General features: G+C 41.9%; 1 protein-coding gene across 2 annotated transcripts in view; it reads right to left on the bottom strand.

Moving 5' to 3' along the window:
- The window catches only part of SUSD5 (sushi domain containing 5), a 59,336-nt gene that overhangs the window by 4,436 nt on the left and 36,956 nt on the right, over positions 1-17,944 (bottom strand). The gene's annotated exons all lie outside the window — the stretch shown is intronic.

Genomic DNA, 17,944 nt, shown 5'->3' with positions numbered 1-17,944 from the left:
AGTTCGTATCCAGAATTTATAAAGAACTCCTACAAACCAATAATAAATAAGCAAACCATAGAAAAGTTGGCAAGAAACTTGCATCAGTATATCAGAAAAAAGATATTTAAATAGTCATTAAACATAAGTAATGATGCTCAACCTCATTAGTCATAGAGAAATGCTAATTATAGTGATAATGAGATACCATTACAGAGCCGCAGAATGGCTAGAATTAAACAGACTGCCAATATCTAGTGTTAACAAGGACGTGCAGCACTGCTGGTGGGAGTGTGAACTGGAAAACCACTATGGAAAACTGTCTGGGCATTGATACTAAAATCGAACATATGCATGTTCCATGGCACAGCAATTCCACTCCTAAATATATACTCCACAGTAATGTGTGCACATGGGCACCAAATGACATGCACAGAAATATTCATAATAACCCAAAACTGGAAACGATTCAAATGTCCGTTAACTGCAGAACTGATTCAACAGTATGATATAGTCATACAAAGAAAACCTGTACATCAATGAAAATGAACCAGCCACTGCTTCCCACAACAACATGGATAACTCTCGCAGCCATAGCGTTGAGCAGCAGAAGTCAGTCACACAAGAGCACATTCTGTTTGATTCTATCCATATAAAGTTCAAAAACAGGCAAAACTAATCTATGATGTTAAAAGTCCGGACGGTGGGTACATGTGGGTAGGAGGGAAGGCTCATTGACAGAGTCTGGGCACAAGCAGGGCTTCTGAGATACTGGCAAAGTTCTACTTCTTGACTTGTATGGTGGCTAAATTTCTTTATTAGGGGGGCCCCGTGGCCAAGTGGTTAAGTTTGCATGCTCCGCTTCAGCAGCCCAGGGTTTCGCTGGCTTGGATCCTGGGTGCGGACACGGCACCGCTCATCAGGCCATGCTGAGGCAGTGTCCCACATGCCACAACTAGAAGGACCCACAACAAAAAAATATACAACTATGTACTGGGGAGATTTGGGGAGAAAAAGCAGGGAAAAAAAAAAAGAAGATTGACAACAGTTGTTAGCTCAGGTGCCAATCTTTGGAAAAAAAATTTATTATTATTATTTCCATGTTTTAACAACTAATAAAGGTGTATACAGTCTGTACATCAAGGCTAATCCTTGTCCTTCAGAAAATTTCTTTCTTTGATAATTTATTGATCTGTTCCCTTATGATTTGTATGGATGTTATAATTAAGTAAAGATGTTATCTTTTAAAACACTGATTTGCTCTTTGTAAGACCTCTGAGTCGTGAAACTATACTGTGAAGTCTTCTGAATCCAGCTGAGTAAGAAGGAACAGAGGCCCCAGAGTTAGGAGCCCAGAATGTAAAGACAGCTGGACGAGATGAGAATCACGCTGGTTAGGAAGGTGTCTAGGAGCTCATGTCCTCAGAAGAGGGCAGCCTGCTGGGCTTTCCCATCTCTCAATGGTCTTTGAAAGTCAAGTCCTACTGGAAGACACACATAAGTATTAAACAGAATGGTTCTCTAAAATATTGTGATATAATAAGAAATGTATATTTGTTCCCCGTTTCCGGTACCGGTTCCTGGTACAGACCCCTAAAACACTTGGGATTGTCCGAGTGATAGGAGCATCTTCTGTTATTCATAACAAGCTTCTTTGACCATACTTGAGCTTATGTTAATGAGGTTACGCTTGGTGGCCCCCTAGATAGCTTCAGGATGGGGGCTGGATTAGAGGGTTGAAACTTTCAGCTCCACCCCCAGCCTCTGTGGAGGGAGAGGGGCTGGAGATTAAGTTAATCACCAATGGCCAATGATTTAATCAATCATGCCCATGTAACAAAACCTCCATAAAACCCCCTAAACTACAGGGCTCAGAGAGCTTCCAGGTTAGTGAACACATCCATGTGCCAGGAGGATGCTGTACGCCAAGTTCACAGGGACAGAAACTCCTTCCCTCAGGATCTTTCAACCTCACTCTATGTACCTCTTCATCTGGTTGTTCATCTGTATCCTTTATAATGTCTTTTACAATAAACTGGTAAATGTGGGGCTGGCCCCATGGCTGAGTGGTTAAGTTCTTGCACTCCGCTTCTGCGGCCCAGGGTTTGGATTCTGGGCGTGGACATGGCACCACTCATCAGGCCATGTTGAGGTCACGTCCCATGTGCCACAACTAGAAGGACCACAACTAAAATATACAACTATATACTGGGGGGTTTGGGAGAGAAAAAGCAGAAAAACAGACAAACAAACAAACAAAACTGGTAAATGTAAGTAAAGTGCTTTCCTGAGTTCTATGAGCTGTTCTAGCAAATTGTTGAACCTGAGGAGGGAGTTGTGAGAACCCCTGATTTACAGTCAGTTGGTCAGAAGAAGAGGTGACAACCTGGCTTGTGATTGGCATGTGAGGTGGGGGCAGTCTTGTGGGACTGAGCCCTTAATCGGCGGGGTATGCACTAACGCCAGGTAGGTGGTGTTAGAGTTGAGTTGAATCGTGGGACACCCAGCCAGGGTCCGGAGACTTGGAGAATTGGCTGTTGGTGGGAGGGCCTCCCTGCTACCATCACATTTGATGTCAGAAGTGTTCTGCAGGTAGAAACAGATCTTAGCAGTTTCCCCCCACTTCACTTTGCACCCTGGAAAGCACAAAAAGCAAAGAGCTCCAGAACCAAGGTCTGATGGAATGCTGAGGGGCCATGTGGTGCGTTCCTGGGCGCTGAAACTGGATTAGTGGGCATGTGGTTTACTTCTAATAAGACTCCATATCTTGCTTATTTAATAACTTGCAGAGTTATAAATAAATTTAAAAATCCTTTCTGATCTGCTCCTAAAATTTAAGCCCATTTACATTGCTTGTGTCCTCGGACAAAAATGGAAAACAGTAGATAAAGATGAAACACCTCTGATAAATGTCAAATGCGTATATGTTTTATGCTTAGAAAAAGACAGCTCTGTAATTATTTCAGGAGACCCTTCCACCTCATGATGTCCTGTTCACAATCCCCAGATAAAAACCATATCGGATGGCTGGACCAGTCTTGTGAGCCTCACAGAATTCAAATACAGCATCCCAGGCTACGCTCACTGTTATGTCACACTGCCTTATTCCGTGTTCCACCATCATTCTAAGTACTACATTCATCCACTCCTTCCCTCAACAAACTTCACTGGGTGCTGACTATTTGGCACTTCTAAGGCTCGGGATCACCAGTGAACAGGACAAACGGTCTCTGCTCTCATGGAGCACGTGGGACAGAATTCCACAGCCCTGAGACCTATCAGGTGGAACTGCAAAGCTTTTGTGTATACAAATTCTCACCCAGCATGCTGAATATACATTAGGTTTCGCATTTAAGTACCATCCTTTTTTTTTTTTTTTTTTTAAAGATTTTTATTTTTTCCTTTTTCTCCCCAAAGCCCCCCGGTACATAGTTGTGTATTCTTCGTTGTGGGTTCCTCTAGTTGTGGCATGTGGGACGCTGCCTCAGCGTGGTCTGACGAGCAGTGCCATGTCCGCGCCCAGGATTCGAACCGACGAAACACTGGGCCGCCTGCAGCGGAGCGCGCGAACTTAACCACTTGGCCACGGGGCCAGCCCCAAGTACCATCCTTTCTTGAGAACACAACAAAAGAAACAAAAGCTACTATGACAAAACTTTTCCCTTAAATTTATCCAGAATATATAGACAAGGCATACTGAATCCGGCTGGAGATTTAAAAAGGCCGTAACTTGGGGCCAGCCCGGTGGCGTAGTGGTTCACGCACTCTGCTTCAGTGGCCTGTGGTTTGCAGGTTTGGATCCCGGGTGTGGATCTAGCACTGCTCATCAAGCCACACTGTGGCGGCATCCCACATAAAACAGAGGAAGATTGGCACAGATGTTAGCTCAGGGCCAGTCTTCCTCACAAAAAACAAAAAAATAAAATAATAAAATAATAAAAAAGGCCATGACTTAAATCTTTGACTTTAAGACAATGTGGTAGATTCTTTGCTTGCACATGTGTGTGTACTGATTGGCTGTGATAGACTGATTGCAAAAATAGCCAAATTCTCTGCTCTTCCTTGTGCTAAGTCCTTTTGTAATGGATCGTGTAGCAATTCCCTGCAAGAAGGTGCTGCCTATCTTTCTATCTTGTGAATCTGGACTGGCCTTGTCACTTGCTTTGATCTAGAGAATACAGTGAGAGCCTTGCATGCTTCTGCTCTCTCTCTCCCGCTCTCTCCATCCTGGAACCCTGCCAGTTACCATGTGCACAAGCCTGGGACAGCTTGCTGAAGGATGAGAGGGAAACTGTCCCAACTGAGGCCATCCCAGACCAGCCAACTCCAGTCTACCTGGGAGCTGACTACATTCACTTGAGTGAGCCCAGCCAAGACCAGGAGAATGATGCAGCTGATGCCAGCCGAAACCACTGACACACAGAATTGGAGCCAAATGAATGATCGTTGTCTCAAGCCATTAAGTTTTTTGGGTGTGGTTTATTATGCAGAAAAAGCTAATTAATAAATTAGCAATGAGCTGCACGAGGGCAGGAAGCGAGACATTGTATCCCTGGGGTGGAGGAGTGCCTAGCCCATTGTAGGTATTCTTACAGGTATTCTTGAACCTGTGAAAGAATCAATGGCCCTGGGAGGGAAGGGAGGGGAAAATCTGCAATATCTCGTCAGACCCCAAGAGTCTCCTCATTGCTGCCTCATAAGCGCTCAGAGCTAAGATCTATTTCCAGGCGCACAGTGCCCTCAAACACAAGAGGACTACAGACTCATTTCCAAATTGTGAGGAACGAATTACTTATGATGATAATCTCTCATAAGACCCTGAAGACCCTCTGAAAAGATGCCATCGTTGAAGGACTACTTGAAGACACAGACATACACACGAGTGTGCACTACACACACACCTCTCACATGTTGGTGAGCAAATTAGTCCACAGCCTGGTCCACGAGAATATATACTCTCTTCCCAGCCCCTCCTTGGTGCCCCACCCCCATCAGTTTAAAAGCACACCCCAGGAGAACTCCCTCCCCACTGCTAGCAGATTCGTCATAATGAAGCAGGGAAGTGATCCCTCTCTGCCAAAATTTAGTCCTAATACAAAGAAATCTGGAACTCCACACACCTGACAGGTCATTTGGGCCCCAAATTCGTCATATCCAATTTTTTTTAATTACAAAAATGATTGTATTCTATGGCATTGCAGAAGAAATTATTTTTACAAAACAATATACATTTGCCATTTGTCTCCCAGAGGTTCTGCTCTCAAGGATGAATATGCCAGTGTTCTCAGCTAGAACACAGTCCCCTTTCATGACGGGCAAAGGCAGGAAGCAGGTCTCTCCAAGACCATTTCTCCCTAAGAAGCATTCACCCACTTGAAATCGTAGGCTATGACCTCATGCATGATCGGCAATGGAAGGCCTCTTACCACATGTTATTTTACAGGGAGTATTTCTTTGTTGCCTTATTGCAGCCCTAAGACACCAAACCATCAAGAGTCCACAAATGGTTCTGTTTTATTCCACAGAACTTTAGTCATCTCTGGTTAAATTCTGACACTATATTCATTTTCTTTCAGGTCATCAACTGTAGCTCATTGACCGTTGGGTGTAAATAAGCTAAAGGAACCAATATTTGCACAGAGTTTTGCCAAACGGAGAGCCGGCAGGGAGCCCAGGTCAAGGTGGGCAGCAGAGTGGGAGTGCTGCCTCACTATTCTCACACACCGTCTTCTTGTAATCACACGCAGATGCCAAGACTGATATGGCCCATGGGTAAACAGAATTCTACCCAAACAACCAACAGCTAAAAAGAAGGGTGAGTGAGGGATACGCACAAATCTTCCAGCGCCTCGCAGTTTTTGTTGCCTTGATGTGTCTCTGTAACCTCTGCTCTGGCTTCTTCCCAGTGTCTCCTCCTCACACCCCATTTTCCATTTCCATCAGCTCGAGTCCTATGTGCTTCTATGTTCTTGCTCCTTCTGATTGCCTGTCCTCTGTTCTGCTTTCTCCTTCTTCCACCTTATCACTTACATTCCAGACCACTTGAGTATGTTACCAGGGGGCATAGGTGAAAAAAATCACTTTATCATCAGGGTAGATTATATGCCACAATGAAAAATATCTAAGTGTTCCAATTGAAACTGTATCACATTTTCTCTCCCCTATACTTATCAAAACATGGAAACTCCACAATAAATTTTTACAAATGTGCTCACACATACACACACACAACTAGGCATGTTGGATATGAATTTTAAAAGTTGAGGAAACTATACTAAACATAGAAAAAAAATTTTACCAACAACAACCATGCATGGAAAGGGGAATAATGTATTGCAGCAAATTTCAAAAACTGGTTACCAAGAAGAGAAAATAGAAGATTCTGGAGTAGAATAGAGAAGGGCAGCATTGCTCAGCTCCTAACCCACTTCACCCTTTGAAAACTATGGGGGAGTCAACAAGTCCCAGAGAGAAGCAAAGAAGGTGGAGAGAAACAGCCCAATAACCAGTGGGGCCGACTCTGCCTGAGAGAACCCAAAATGCCAGGACTGCACATTGTGCAGGTGAAGTAAACCCTGATATAGGAGATTTTTAACAACATTTCTGAAGAGAAAGCAGAGCCCAGATATTTTAAAACACACAGATAAACAAACAAAAGTAAAACGACACACTACTTCAGCTGAACTGTCCCTTCCTGCTACTGTTCCCTCTTTTGGGTGAAGGGAAGACACATGTCAGGGCAAAGAACCGAACTCAGAGGAAACAAGAATTTAAGGAACAGAACGAATTCTTTACAAATGCTTCACACTACAGAACTTAAGAAAGTAAGTGGAAAAAAACAAAAGCTCAAAGGCAAGGTGATAAAACAAGAGAATGTTATGAAAAGGGTGATTTTAAACTTCAGGAATCACACTGAGGTCCCATGTCACATCATGACAGAACCAGAAAATAAATTAGAAACTGCAAAGGATAGAACAGACTGAGAATTTTACAAAACAGAAAAAGATCTGAAGGGACATGTTCAAGAATCACTGCAAACCTCAACAGAATAAATTCATAGAAAATTACACCGAATTCAAACTGCTAAAAACCAGACAGAGACACTTAAGAGCAACCAGTGAAAGTGGACGTATAACCTGCAAAAAAGCAACGAGACTGAACGCTGACTTTCCAAAGAAACAATGAAAGCAGAAGACAATGTGATGATATCTTCCCAGTGCGAGAACAGGCCCGCCAACCCAGAATTCTTACTCTGAAAACACCCTCGACGAGAGCTCAGAGATGCAGGAAGGAAGGAACGATGAAACAGGTACGTACAGAGGGGCAAATCCACGTGAATACTGACTGCATCAAACAACAAGTACACACACACACACACACACACACACGCACGCACACAATAATAATTCAAACACCTGACAACAGCATAGAAATTGGTAGGAGGTAAATGGGGTCAAAATGTTTGAAGGTATTTAAATTGTCAGGAAATGGGGAAAAGTATTAATTTATATTAGACTTTGATAAGTCAGGGATGCCTGTTATAATTTCCAGAGCAACCACTAAAAGAAGAGTAAAAGAATGTATTAGAATGCAATAAAGGGGGTAAATGTAATTATTTTTAAAATGCTTAATCACTTCAAAAGAATGCAGGAAAGCAGAGAACAAAGAATAAAGAACAGATGGGACACAGAGGAAATGAATAAAAAGACAGTAATTTTAAACCCAAATCTATTGATGATTAAACGTAAAATGAATTAATGCTCCAATTGGTTATATGGTACTTAAAAGAGATTTACTTTAAATATAAATATACAGAGAAGTTGAAAGTAAAAAAATGAAAAAATATATATACCATGAAAAGACTAACCAGCAAAGAAGACTTTAAAGCAAAAAACATTACTAGAGATAAAGAGGGGCATTTTCTAAAGATAAATGTTCCAAATCACCAGGAAGATAGTAAATTCTAAATTTGTATGTACTTAACATAGCCTCAAAATAGATGAATCTAAAGTATATGAACTAAAAGGATAAACAGATAAATCCACAATGATACAGCTGTTTAAACATCTCTATCATTAACAATTAGAACAAGTAGACAAAAAGGTAAGAATATATATCTAAAAAACATGCTTAATTAATAAATTTGACCTACTTGACATGTATAGACCACATCCAACAACTGTAGAAAAAACATCCTTTTCAAGTGTGTATAGAATACTTTTACAAAATTGACCATAAAAGAAATGTCAACAAACTTTAAAGGATTAAATCACACATATGTTCTCTAGCCTTGGTGAAATCAACTTAGAAAAAAAATTACTAGGAAATTCTCATATGTACGAATATTAAGCAAAATATGTCTAAATCACTCATGGGTCAAATGAGTAATTACAATGGAAATTTGAAAACATTCTAACTAAATAATAATGAAACTATGACACATCAAAACTTGTGGGAGGCAGCAAATGCCGTGCTCATAAGGGAAGTTACAGCTTTAAATACCTATGTTAGAGAAGAAAAAAGGCTGAAAATCACATTGATTTCAGGAAACTGGGAAAGGAGGAGTAAATTAAACACAAAGTACAGGAAGGGGATTAAAAAGAGCAGAAAATTAATGAAATAAAAATAAAACATACAATAGAGAGGATCAACACAGCCAAAAGCTGGTTTTTTGAAAAAACTAACAACATTGATGAGTTCTTAGGAAGACTAATTAAGAAACATTTAGAGAGAACAACAAATGAAAACACCAGGAATAACAAGCATCTTTCAGATATTAGGAAACAATAACAGGATTCTATGATAAATTTATGCCCCTCAACATTAAAAATTGTGATGAACAAAATCCTAGAAGAATGCAACTTACCAAAAGTGCCACAAGAAGAAATAGAAAAATTTTATATGCCATTAACTATTAATGAAATTGAATCTCACTACACCCAGAAAACTTTAGACACATGTGGCTTTGTCAATAAATTCTATCAAATATTTAGGAGGCTAATTTCAATTTTATACAAACTCTTCCAGAGAACAAAAAAAGAGGAAATACTTCCCAACTTATTTTATATATCCAGTGTAACCTTGGTACCAAAGCCTTGGCAAGGACATGATAGAAAATAATACTGCAAACCCATCTCACTAAACACAGATGCAAAAATCATAAATAAAGTGTTGACAAACTGAAACTAGTAATATATTAATATCGGTAACCTGAATAATTAAGCAATATATTAAAAGGATAATACACCATACCAGTTTAGGTTTATCCCCGGAACTCATGATTGGTTTATTTGATAAAAGGAGTTTCAGAAAAGCATCTGACAAAAGTCAACAGGATAAAAACCCTTACAATTAGGAATATAAGAATATTATGGATATTGAGATATTGAATATTGAGAATATTGAGGATATTATGCTAAGTGAAATAAGTCAGTCACAAAAAGACAAACACTGTATGCTTCCACTTATTTGAGGTATCTAGAGAAGTCAAAATCAGCGAGACCAAGTAGAATGGCGGTTGCCAGGGGCTGGGGCAAGGGGGCAAGGGGAATTATTGTTTAATGGGTATAGAGTTTCAGTTTTGCAAGACAAAAATGTTCTGCAGATCTGTTTCACAACAATGTGAATATGGTTAATATTATTGAACTGTACTTAAAAATGGCTGAGACGGTAAATTTTGTGTTGTGTTTTTTACCACAATTTTTAAAAAAGTAAAGGATTAATAAATTAGACTACATTAAAATTCTACTCATCAAAGATACCATGAAGAAAGTGAAAAGGCAACTTACCTAGCAGAAGATATTTGCAACAAATATAACCTCAAAAGTTCTGGTATCTAGAATAATATAAAGAACTCCTACAAATCGATATGATATAAATGGACAACCCATTTATAGAAATGGGTAGAAAAAGGGGCAAGAGAATTGAATAGGCAATTCACAAAAGAGATATTCAAATAGCCAATAAACATATGATGTGTCCAACCTTATTAATAATAGGGCAAATTCAAATTAAGTGATATTACAACCTCTACATCAGAATGCTAAAAATTAAGAAGACTGACAATACCAATCGTTGGTGAGGATATGGGGCCCCTGGAACTTCATAAACTGCTGGTGAGAGTGTAAATGGGTACAACCATTTTGAAAACTGGTTAAGCATTATCTACTAAAGTTGAACATACACATACCCTATGACCCAGCAAGCAATTTAACTCCTAGGTATATATACTTAAGAGGAATGCATGCAACATGGGCACCAAAAGACCTGTACAGAATGTTCTTACAATAGTCCCAAACTTGAAACAACAAAAATGTTCATCAACAGTCAAATGGAATATACTACAGCAAAGAAACAGAATGATCTATAGCTTCATGGAACAACAGGGATGTCTTACAGACATAATGTTGGACAAAGGAAGCCATATAGAAGAGTACACACTCTATGTTTCCACTGAAACAAAGTTGAGGCAGGGAAGATGTAATTCATGGCTTCAGAAGTCTGGATAATGGTGGTTATTTTCAGGGAGGCAGTGACTGGAAGGGAACACTAGGAGTGTTTTTGGATTGCTGGTGATGTTCAACTTTTTGATCTGGGTGATGATTACATGGGTGTGTTTATGATATGATAATTCATTGAGCTTTATAACCTTTGATTTTTTAAATGTTCTGTATTTACGTTACTCTTAAAGAAAAATTTAAACAAACAATCAAAAGTGCACACCATGTTCCAGGAAAAACTGACACAGAGTTTGGTTACTGAATGCCAAGGATAAAGAAAGAATTCAACTGAAAGTCAGGCAGAAAAGGCAAATCACACACAAGAAGAAAAATTAAATGAGGCTTGCCTAAAATTTCTCCTCGGCATTCAACAGTAGAAAACAAGAGAACGATGTCTTATAACCTTTGAGGGAAAGAAAATGTAATTCAACAATGTTATACTTTGTTAAGATGTTACTCAATTATAAAGACAGTAGACATGCATTCTTCTTAGGATGACTGCACTTTGAAATATTTCAAGAATATACTGTGTGATATTATGCATGTGTTACTTACACTAAGCTGTAAACCAGTTGCTGGTGACATTCCAATCAGGAATTCACAGTCTAGGGGTAGACACTTAGCATTCTCATCAGAAACTCATCCTCTAGATGTAGAGGCTACAAGTACTTCTATTATCTATCTTGATCAAAACCATTGCTTTGCTAATTAGCACCTTGACTATCTGAAATGGCTTTCTATTGGTGAAATTAGTGGCTTATTAACTACCATGATAAATATCAGAAATGGGCTGTCATCGGTAAAATGAAAGGTATTTATGATATGGGGATTGGCTAAGAATATTTTTAGAGACATTTCTCACCCTTATATTGACAGGGTAAAACCAGTGTAGACCTTGATGTGCTTGAGACTTCAACCCCAGATGGTCTCATTTGGGAGTAACGTCCTACTCACTGAAACAATGGGAACAGCATCCCTCTGCGCTCTCCGTGACCCTGCACTGCGCGCCACTCTGCTCTCACTGCATAACCTGCCCAGTTCCTCCTAGCCGAGGGAACTCTCTCAGAACAGGGACATGTCCTCTCTGTCTTGTATCCCCAGTCCACAGCATGGTGCTCGGCACATAGTAGACACTCCACAAATGTTTGTTGAATGAATAAATGAGTGAGTGAAGAGGTGAGTAAGAGAGTGGTGGAAGCTCATTTTGATAAAGCTTGATTCAGTCTAGATATCCATCAGCCAGGGCATTATTTGATTTGTGTCAGTAGCGAAGAACGGTAAACGACCTTTTTGTTCCAGTACTGGGCATAATCAATGTCTGCGAAATTCCTCCTCCCTTGTAACTCATCCGATGAGCTTAAAAATGTCATGAAGTCAAAAGGCACCTGGAATATGGACAGGAGATGAGCCATGTTCTCCTCTCTCACCCCTTTTCAGGCAGGAAACACTGGCCTAACATATAACATTAGAGCTGAGGATTTGGGAAAGGTCAGCCCACTCTGGCTGTGTGGGGGCCTGACTTGGACCCTCAGGGTCAGTCTGAGCTCCATGTGTGTGTCCTGTGTGTGTGTGTGTGTGTGTGTGTGTTTGTGTTTATATGTCTGGAGGTTCTGCCTCCAGAGCTCCCTGGGCCTAGAACATCCCTGGACGACAGCCTGGGGCCCTGAGCCACACTCTTCCTGTCTCCTCAGGTTCTCAGGTCAAGGTCCTGGCTCAGAAACAGGTTCTCACTGTTACAGTTTTCCTAAAACCTCAAATGAAGACAAGGATACCAACTGTTTACAAACAGTCTACTCATGAAAAAGTATCCCAAGCCTGTTTTTCTCCTCATGAGTAATAGTAAAGTTTGTTATTCACTGAATCTCAACCAAAAATTAAATTCCGCCCACAAGATGGAGACGCCCAGCTCTTTGCCTGTTGAGGTGCTATTTCTCTCCCCTCCCTTCTGCTTTCCTGAGTCTGCACACTGGCTCCGTAATCAGCCAGCGATCCTTCCAGCCCTCTCCCCTCCCCCACGCTCTCCCTGAAATCTGCGCTAACACAACATGGAGCCTTCTGATCTAGACCAACAAGTCCGGGAAATGTAAACTTCATGGGTTCTCGTGGCAAAAATCAGGTCATTCCCTGGTTGTTTATATTTAGCTGTTACTTTTGGAAAATAGAAGACCACAGATAGACAGAACTCAGGAGTGAAGGCAGAGGCTGGCTCGCACACTGCCTGCGTTTATCTGGGTGTGACATGGTCAGGGGCTGAAGCATAGAAGGCCAGAGCCCCGGACCCAGTGCTGCCACTTTTCATGTCGTATTTCTGGAAGCCCACACATACCTCCTTTTTCCCTCTGGTCTTGGCTACGCAGTCTTTAAAAATAGTAATTTTGAAAAAGACAACCAGACAAGCCAGAAATAGCCAGTGATTCAATGAACCTCTGAACAAATATGGCAATATTGACAAGGAACTTCTAAATTTAGTTTCAGTCTCATGCTTTATTCTCTGAAGGAAGTTAAGTCCACAAGATGGAGAAAAACAGAAATTGAAGTTTGTTTAAGAAAACAAAAGAAAGGCTTTAGAAATGAGAAAAAAGAGCAGAGGAACTCACTGAGGGAACAACTAGTTTGTAGGCGAGCCTTGCGCTGTCCGGAGGCTTTGCTCTCCTCGAGGTTTAGAGGCCCCCCGAGGAAGCACATAGACGTGACAGAAGTTCGAATGAGACATGCCTGATTTTATATCCTGGCTCTGCCTTTTTCTGGCTGTGTAACGCAGGCAAGTCACCGACCCTTTCTGTACCTGTTTTCCTATCTGTCAAGTGGAGCTAGCCATTTTGACTCTCAGATTTTTGAATCAGATAAAGTGTGCAAAACTCCTCTCATAGAAAGGGGCACAAAGAGACCTGGGGAGGATGGAAATGTTCTATATTTTGGTTGTGATGATGGTTTCATGGGTGTATACAGCTGTGACAACTGAGACTTTTATACTTTAAATAGGTACAGTTTATTGTATGCAAATTAACCCCTCAATAGACTTGTTAAAAAACAGAACAAAAACAAAAAAACAACTCCCGGGACAGAGATGGCATGGAACAAGTGTTTGGTTTATGATAGTTATTTTCTCAGTGCCTAACCAGGGAATGCATCTTGTTTCCACAGCTGTGGCAGACCAGGGGAGGAAAAAAGAAAGGCTCTCTATTTGTTGTTGGACCCAGAGGTGGTGGGCCTTGTGGAGTGAGGTCAAGTTTGGTGTCACTCACTTTCCTGATACTACAGACCAGAAAGTACAAACAGAACCCTTGGAGCTTGGGGTGGAAAGTCTTGAAGGCCTTTCGGAGTCTGTCTGAACACTTGGCAGACACCCTTTGTCAGGGCAAGTTTTAAAGGAGGAATAAGGGGCAAATCATAGAGGAAGAGTCTATGAGTCTCTCACTTCCTGGGTCATCTGTCTTATGCTACTCTTGCCAGCAGCTCTTCTCTCCCAGCCACCCCAGTCGCAGACAGGATAAACAGTCTCACCTACAACCCGGGGCAGAGGTCACAGGACTGCTGAGTGCTGAAGCCAAGAGAGAGCTGAGGTGTCGAAGACAACGTGGGGCCAGGACAGTGAGGACAGGAGTAGTCAGTATACCAAGGGAACCACGAGGGCACCTTAGGAAGGCCATAAGTGGGACCCACATGGGCACTGACACTGGGGTCACATGGCCAACGGTGGCCACTTAGAACGCTGGGAGATAGAGAGTGTTCTTGGGGTGCAAGTGGCCAGAGAGAAAATATGGTCTTGAAGATGGATATGGAACTTGATGTAACAAGAAGCCCAAAGGAAACGAAATGTAGCATAAAATTCTCTTGCATACACAATTGGGAGCAAAGCATCAGGATTTTTCTGTAATTAAGGAGACAATCAATTATAGTTAGATACTGAGAACGGTAGAGAGGTAAGACAGACATCTCGCACTGCCCAACTGGGAATGGAAACCAAGAAGATGTGGATTCGGACAAGAGAATGGAAAACTAAATGGCCAGACCCAGACCCGGACTCTAGGAACTAAAGCTAGAGAAATACCATACACAGAGGGGCGAAAATGGCAGTTAAATAAATTCGCACTCATTTAGGTTAATGGTCCAGGCTAAAGTCCCTGTGCTTAAGTGAGAGACCTCACCACCACCACCTGAGGTGACCTTAACATTGCGGTAAACATACAACCTGGGCGGTGTGCCCAAGGTACCTTCTTGCACCATCCCCCCAGGTGTACGTGCCCCTCTGGGTTCATGCCTGTTCATCATCACAAATTTTAAATTTCAGCAAGCTCATTCAGGCGGTCCTCACCTTACTAATGAATTTTTTTTGAAATCACTGCTCCACTGAATTGATGCTTTAATGAGCAACTAAATTCTCCACCATAGTGACTGCTGTTGGTGTCCTGCCCATGTTCCCTTTCCCAGGCCAGTGGACCATCCCCCAGTGAGTGTTGGCACCTACTGGTTCACAGCCACCCCGTTCTCTATAGAATAGCCCTTGGTGGAGTGGGAGCCTCACCTGGGAGGCTTCAGGCCACATGCCCTTCATGCCCAGCAGCCTGCAGCCAATGACACACTGACATGGAGGAACTCAATGCTGGTCCCCTTGTTTCCCATTGGGACCAACCCTGTGGTGCAATTCACGGGATCAGGCAAAGCAAGAATCCAGCTGAGGCCACATCCTTAACTCCTTCACCTCACCTATTCTGCTTCCCTAACTTCCCCTCTCCCTCAACAAACCACGTGCATCTGAATAGGCTCTGCTTCTGGAGAATCTCACCCAAGTCACCCAGCCAGTCTTCAAATGCCCAAACAATGACAGATTTCAATGAAATAGTCTTCATAGTAGCCCTGAGCCCTTAAGCCCCCAAAATCTCTGAGACCAAACCCTTCTGAGCCCCAAGTTCTTTTAAGTCTTGATCTCCAAGGTACCTGCGCCTTGAGGCTCTCTGGGCCTGAAGAGGTCATGAGGGGAATAAGGGGCAAGGATGCTATCTCACCCTCAGCAGAGGAGCTCCTAGGGCAGTGTCTATGGGTGGGTTCCACCAGCAGGCTTGCAGTAGGCTCCAGCCGTTCACAAGGAAATGTTCTAGGGTGGGGGCAGGGAGAAATCCTTGACAACCGCACGATGTGAAGGGAGGGTCAGTCGCTGGCCCAGTACCAAGGAGACGAGTGCTCCCTGGAGAAGTGAGGCAGCTGGGCCACAAGTATGGAATGCCCGGGAGCCACAGGTTAGAAAGTTACCAGCTGCTTGCCCATGGGGTCTCCATCAAGTCCTAAAGCCACATGGGCCATGCCTTTATGAAAGGACCAGCTGCTGGGTTTCAGATTCTGAGACACCTGCTGGCAAAGATTAACTTCTCACCCAAGTAACAGACAGTGGAGGTCACAGACTGCCTTTGATTATTTGTTGTAATAGGGGCTAGAGTCAATAACACACATGGAAGCGAGGAGCCAGGCTCGTGCACAAATCCCTGTAGATCCCTTAAGTGAAAGGGCCTGAATGCCCTCCCTGATCAGCATGAGAGCGAAAGGGAAAGAACGAACATTCGTTGAGCCCAGACCATGTCACAGGTCCTCTTCTAAGTGAGGCACCTGTGGGAACCCCATGGGGTAACTCTATGTGATAAATAGTATCCATTTTTTCATCCGAGCAAATTAAGGCTCAGGGAAATCAAGAAAATTATTGAGTTTCCTCTTCTCTTCTAAGCCTTTCCACTGTCATTTAAATAAGGTTAAGTCTCTCCCATGTTAAAACAATAAAAGCAAGCAAACAAAACAAAACAAACCCCCACAACCTCTTTGGCCCCCTGATCCTCTTGAGCTCTACCCATTGGTTCTTCCCTAATTCTCTTGTCTTCCCTTGGTCCTCTTCCACCCCCAGCTCATTCCTGTAGTTACAGCTGTGTGGCTGAGGTGCATCCCACTCCTCACATACACCCTGAAAACACAAGGCCACCAGAACCTTCTTACACTGTGAAGCCAACACACATTTTCTAGCTGTCATTTACTTGATCTCTGCAGCCTTTGAGCTCACTGAGCACTTCTTCCATCTGGAAACACACATTTCCCCTAAAATTTCACCTTCTGCGATACCTCGGTTTCTAGCTTTTCCTTCTACCTCATGGTCTACTGCTTTTCTGTCTCCTCTGAGGCACTCAGTTTACCAGAGACCCCTTTACGGTTGGGACAGTTTTGCTCAACTTTGTATACACAGCACCTAGGGCCCTGCCAGATGTGGGATGGGAGAATGAATGAATGAATGAATGAATGGCTCATCAATCAGTACAAGGAACAGTTATTATCCAAACCCAGATGGGTCCAACTCTAACACCCTTGTTTGACCCAGTCTCCCAAGATGACTTCTCCCCAATTTGGAGCAGTTGCCTAATCAAAAAAGTTCATGTTTGTTGGAAAAACAAATGCATAAAATGGAGTGAAATACCTGGTGAAGATATTCTTGTAACACACACACAGACACACACACTTCTTATAACGACACATATACTTTCAATGTTAAATCTACATAGTAACGAAAACTGTAACAGTCTGTATATTCAGCCAAGTGTAGAAATCAGAATTCCTGCCCAGCAGCTAAAAGCTCTAACAACCCTGCCTTGCAATGAGAAAATAAACACCATTTCAGACACACAAAACCTGCATTTAGTTCTCATTCTACTGGGGCCAGTAAACAACCCATTTGGCTGGTGGGAGTGGCTCATGAGAAGGTGTGGCTTCAGCTCTCACCAGAAATAGAGCCAGTTCATTAAAGATCTCAGGGTGAGTACGAGTCTGCTTTGAGGTGACACGTTCAACAAACAGGAAGCTTGGGCCTTATGCTTAATTTTCTCTGACAGGTGAATGGTCAGAATTGGCAGGGAGCTCCTGCCTGACAAAAAGCAACAGCAGCAGAAGAAAGATGAGGAAAGTGCTAGAAGGTTGCTCAATTTATGCTTCTAGCACTTGTGCCAGTCTGTAACTTTTTGTTATTAGAATGTAACAAGGCAAGGAGATACACTGACAGGAAGTTTTTAGAAGCTTTTGTAACAATTTGACAAGGGAATTTTATATCTATTTAATTAAAAAACGGGGTTTATAATCGGAATATCTTTGTTTATTTTAGTTCTATATTAATTTATTTTTATTGCATTTTACTAAAGTATCCATCCTCCAATGACTAGAAAATTTTTTTAATGGTCCACAGTTTGAGAAGTAGTGAAATAGACAAGAACAAAAAAAACACTATTCATTAAAAGACACTCCAAGAGGGAAAAAGATAAGCCACAGAATGGGAGAATATATCTGCAACACATGAAGAAAGTTTTATGTAAAAAAGAAATCTTACATTATGTAAATAATCAATTCAAATCAATTAGAAAAATGGGCAAAAGCTTGGACACTTTACAGAGGAAGTGCTAATGCCCAATTAACACGTGACAAGTGCTCAACCAGAGAAATGA

This window comes from Equus caballus, chromosome 16 (assembly GCF_041296265.1).
Source record: "Equus caballus isolate H_3958 breed thoroughbred chromosome 16, TB-T2T, whole genome shotgun sequence".
Classification (NCBI taxonomy): domain Eukaryota; kingdom Metazoa; phylum Chordata; class Mammalia; order Perissodactyla; family Equidae; genus Equus; species Equus caballus.
The sequence above is the reverse complement of the archived record's forward strand: the minus strand, read 5'-3'. Positions and strand labels throughout refer to the sequence as shown.